Source organism: Parasteatoda tepidariorum, chromosome 4, assembly GCF_043381705.1.
Source record: "Parasteatoda tepidariorum isolate YZ-2023 chromosome 4, CAS_Ptep_4.0, whole genome shotgun sequence".
In the NCBI taxonomy this organism is placed as follows: Eukaryota; Metazoa; Arthropoda; class Arachnida; order Araneae; family Theridiidae; genus Parasteatoda; species Parasteatoda tepidariorum.
In genome coordinates, this window is record NC_092207.1 from 6602511 (window position 1) to 6608251 (window position 5741).

The following is a 5741-nucleotide window of genomic DNA, read 5'->3' on the forward strand; positions in this document are numbered from 1 at the left end:
TATTAGATTCCGTATGTTTGCTCTTCGATTAAGACAAAAAAAATTCAAAAAATTTTCTTATTTTAAGTTTATTTTAAATTATATTATTTTTTTAATGTGTTTTTCGATATTCAGGCGGGTCCTGAATATTCCCCGAAGAGAATTTTTATAGGCCAATTAGGTCAAAGTGGGCCCCTAAAGGTATATTACGAAGATGAAGAGCTTTCGAAGTGAAACTGCGGTAGGCTTCACGTGTCACCGTTGACTGGATGGTAGGCCACCAGACAAGCAAGTTCGCTGCTGAAGTGAGGGGCCCCGGGATCGAATCCCAGGGACGGAAAAATTCTCTAAAAATTTTCTTTTTTTTTCTGTTTATTTCAAATTATAATATTCTTTTAATGTGTTTTTCGATATATAGGAGGGTCCTGAATATTCCCCGATGAGAATTTTTATAGGCCAATTAGGGGGGTCAAAGTAGGCCCCTCAAGGTATATTACGAAGAAGAGAGGACAGAGCTTTTGAAGTGAAACTGCGGTAGCCTTCACGCATCACCGTGGACAGGAAGGAAGGCCATCGGACCAGCAAGTTCGTTGCTGGAGGGAGGGGTCCTGGGTGCGAATCCCAAGGACGGACAATTTTTCAATAAATTTTCTTTCTTTTTTTTTTGTTTATTTTAAATTATATTATTACACTTTATTCGCTTTAAAATATTGAAAAGAAGTTTAAAAAATAATATAAATTTAAATAAATAAATAAATAAAAATTATCCGAAATTTATCCGATTATCAGCTATTATTCGCAATTTCCCAAAGAAAAAATAGTTTTTTTTTATATACAGAACACTTGATTCACGCTAAAATATCACGAAATATATTTAAAGAAATAATATAAAGAAAAGAAAAAATTTGAATATCGACCTTCGCAGGGTTTCGAACCCATGGCCCCCGGGACAACAAATCTAACTTGCCACACAGTTTTACCAACTGCGCCATGATTCACATGCCTACCCCGAGAATATTTAGCTAAAAACACCTCCTCCCGGTTAGCAAACAAAACATATTTTGGCTGATTGTGGACCGACTAATTGGTATATAAAAAAATCCTTCAGTACATTTATTCAATACATTAAATTCTAATTTTGGGCGGAGTTTGAAATTTATAGGTTTATATTATAGGGAGTTACGGGGTGCGATGTGTGCGTGCCTCCTGATATGATTTCTGTCCCTTTTTCAGATATTATTCTCTCTTTAGCAAAGAAAAATATTTCTTTTCACATATAGAACACTTTATTCGCTTTAAAATATTGAAAAGAAGTTAAAAAAATAATATAAATTAAGATAAATAAATAAATAAAAATGATTCGAAATTTATACGTTTATTAGCTATTATTCGCTGTTTCCCAATGAAAAAATAGTTTTTTTTTATATACAGAACACTTGATTCAGGTTAAAATATCAAAAAATATATTTAAAAAAAAATAAGGAAAAGAAAAAATTCGAATGTCGACCATCGCTGGGTTTCGAACCCATTGCTCCCGGGACACCAAATCTAACTTGCCACACAGCTTTACCAACTGCGCCATGATTCACATGCCTACCCCGAGAATATTTAGCTAAAAACACCTCCTCCCGGTTAGTAAACAAAACATATTTTAGCAGATTGTGGGCCGACAAATTAGTATATAAAAAAATCCTTCGGTACAATTGTTCCATACATTAAATTCTAATTTTGGGCGGAGTTTGAAATTTATAGGTGAATATTATAGGGAGTTACGGGCTGGGATGTGTGTGTGCCTCCTGGTATGACATCAGTCTCTTTTTCAGGCATTATTCGCTCTTTAACAAAGACAAATATTTCTTTTCACATATAGAACACTTTATTCGCTTTAAAATATTGAAAGGAAGTTAAAAAATATAATATAAATTAAAATAAATAAATAAATAAAAATTATCCGAAATTTATCCGTTTATTAGCTATTATTCGCTATTTCCCAAAGAAAAAATAGTTTTTTTTTATATACAGAACACTTGATTCACGTTAAAATATCAAAAAAATATACTAAAAAAATTAATATAGAAAAAAGAAAAAAATTTGAATGTCGACCCTCGCAGGGTTTCGAACCCATGGCCCCCGGGACAACAAATCTAACTTGCCACACAGCTTTACCAACTGCTTCCATGCTTCCCATGCTTGCGCCGCGAATATTTAGCTTAAATCGCCTTCTCCCGGTAAGTAAACAAAACTTATTTTGGCTCATTGTGGGCCCACTAATTGGTCTATAACTAAATTCTTCGGTACAATTGTTCGATACAATAAACTCTAATTTTGGGCGGAATTTGAAAATTATAGGTTAATATTATAGGGTGTTACGGGGTGTGATGTGTATGTGCCTCCAGATATGACTTTTGTCCCTTTTTTAGAAATTATTCTCTCTTTTACAAAGACAAATATTTCTTTTCACATATAGAACACTTTATTCGCCTTAAAATATTGAAAAAATAATATAAATTAAAATAAATAAATAAATAAAAATTATTCGAAATTTATCCTTTTATTAGCTATTATTCGCTATTTTCCAAAGAAAAAATAGTTTTTTTTTAATATACAGAACACTTGATTCACGTTATATTATCAAAAAAATATATTAAAAAAAATAATATAAAAAAAACGAAAAAATTTGAATGTCGACCCTCGCAGGGTTTCGAGCCCTTGGCCCGCGGGCAGTGTTGCCAGATTAGGGGTTTTCCCTCTATATTTAGGGGGATTTTTTATCTTCAGTGGGTATTTTAGGGGAATTTGTTTTTAGGGGTTTGCTTTAGGGTAATTTGTGAATTTCACTAGTTTCATTTTGGTTATGTTCTAATGTCAAATTTAATAACTGAATGTGTAAGATGGTAATATGATAATCAATATGTTAAACCAAAGCAAAAAGTTTCAGATTTAATTTTAGAACTTAACCCCTTTGTTGAATGTAGTAAGTTATTACTTAGCTCATTCATACTGTACGTTTGGTGAATTTGAATTCAAATTATATAAAATTTTTGATGTGCATGGTTTAAAAACAATGCCAAAGGAAAAAGAAAAAAAGAAGTATGTACAAAAGTACAAGAAAGATTGGGAACACGAAAATCAGTTTAAAGGTAAATTAATGATGCAATTGTTCATCATTTTTTTAATTATCAGCACATTATTAATTTTTTGATGATAAAATACTAAACAATATCTCTTTCTTTAACGCAATTATTTATCTTTCCTGAAATTTAAAATTGCATCATTATTGTTTTACAATGAAATATTCTACAACCATTATGTTTACTAATTAATTGTAATGATTTATTTTTTATAAGTAATTCTTTACGCTGATAATGTTTTAAACATGATATTTTACTTTCAAATCCAAACAAAGTCAAATTCTAAAAAAAATCAAGTAGTTTAAAAAATGAAGTGAAATTAAAAGTCTAGTCAATTAATTCTATTCCCAAAGATGTTATTTAACTTATACTTTTGAAAAGGTTAATTTTCTGATAAAAAATTCTGTTTTATCTAAGCATATTATTTTTGCTGTTTTATCTATCTGGCGCACACGCATTCTATTAAGATTAATTTTCTGATAAAAATTCTGTCTAAGATAAAATAATTATTAACAATGCTTTATCTTAGTATAGAATCTACACGCAATTCGTCTTACATTTTTACGAAATCAACATAACTATAGTTTTTAATGAAATCCAAAATAAAACAGCCACTTCTTTTTAACTACTAGAAGGTTCATTGCACTATCGCTTCGCTTAACAACTCCTGTAGTACATATATTTCATTCATTTTAGTTTTGTTTCTTCGTAAAAATTGATTAAAAAAGGTTAATTTTGCTTTAAAAATACTCGTTACTCCTTTAAGCACATTTTGTTAATATTTAATTTTACTTGTTAAAAATTTATAAATATATCTTTCCATCATACAACTGTTAAAATTAGAAATTGTTTCAATTTCTTTTAATCCGTTTATATTTTTAAAATTTTCGTTAAAAATATTAACGTAATATCTAGCAGCATCAAATCTCCGACTCTTACAGTGTTTTATTAAAAATTTTCATATTTTTTTAAAACTTTTGACATGAAGTCAAGTTGCGAGCATGTAAAATGAAGATTTCGTGAGAAAAAAAGAAAATAATAGATAAATGAGAATTATTCAACTCAAAAGAAATTAAAGAAATGGTGAAAAAGCGCATAAAGTGGTAAAACGTTCGAGCGAATTGAAACAAGAATGAAAAAAATAATAATAAATAAATAAACTTTTATAAGTTAAATAAATGAGAATGACGCTTTTACTTCCTTGTAATTTCAGCTACGCGAACTGCTAATTGAATCACGTAGTATTTTTTAATGCGAGTAAAACAATTTATAATTCTGGAACTAATTAACATAAGTTAATTATTTTATTTCATAGCATTCCTTACATTTTTCTATATGTATTCGAAATTTCATGTTACAATACAAAGTCGATTTATTTTTGCGCAACGTATCGAAATGTAAATTGAAAAAAAGGGTGGAAAAGTTGCTGGAAAAAAAAAAAAAAAAAAAAAAAAAAAAAAAAAAAAAAAAAAACAACAACAACAACAATTTAAATTGCAATAACGTTGAAACAAATTGGAACTTCACGAAATAAAAAATTTATTAAGTTCATAGACTTATTTTTTTTAGCAAAAATGTTTTGGGGGATATCAGGATAATTAAAAACATTTTATGCTACCCATAATCTGTGCATACTTACACTTTTATATATACGCATATATCTATGTATATAAGCATAATATATGTACGCATATATATATACATATATGTGTATGTACATACTCACAATATGTACTTTTTTTAAAATTTCTCAGGAAATACCTAAAGAATTATTTTGTAACTTTATTATTTTGTAACTATTTTGTTTTGATTTTTAATACATATCAAAAAGATTTAAAGCTTTCAGAGTTGTGGGAGCCCTAAAATAAATTACGAAAAATGAAAAGTATTTTTAAACACCCTATGCCAGAAAATCAAGGAATAAGCTTGTACCATTTACTTAAGTTGTTATTTTTAATGACTGCGTAACATTTCGTAAACCTAGCGTAAATATTTATGACGATATGGATATTTTTATTATAAAAAATAATTGTGATATTGATAAAAGACATGGTGTTTTTTCATGTTAAATTTCATAACCATAAATTATTAAAATGCTGTCTTTATCATTTTTCATTTATTATGGCCTATCTTAATGCAGAATAATGAAAAAAGTTAAGTATGAAAAATATGTTTAATAAACTTTTGGCATTAGAGTTAAAGAAAAGTTTAGTAGCTTTTATTTCCACTAGATGACAGCACTAGTGTCTAAAATCGATTTCTTCCAGGAATTTTTGTATTTTTAACTCACTGCAATAAAATAAAAGATTTCGATCAGCTGAGTTTATATATTATAATTCAAATTACTTGTTCATATACTGTGTATTTTTTAATTATGAAATTTTAAAAGGTCAACGAAATGGTTTTCTCGAAGGGGTCATCAAGCTATGATCGAGACATAAAAGAAAAGAAAGAGGAGGTAAAAGATCGTTAGAAATAACTTTTAGTTCTCCTATTTGTCACTAGATGGTAGCATCAGTTGATGAAAAGCCTGTCTCATTTCAAAGAATATTTTTTTCCATTGTAGGTAAAAGGTTTCCTCAACCATCCAACTACCAAGACGATAGACCACCATCAACCCGATAAATAGAA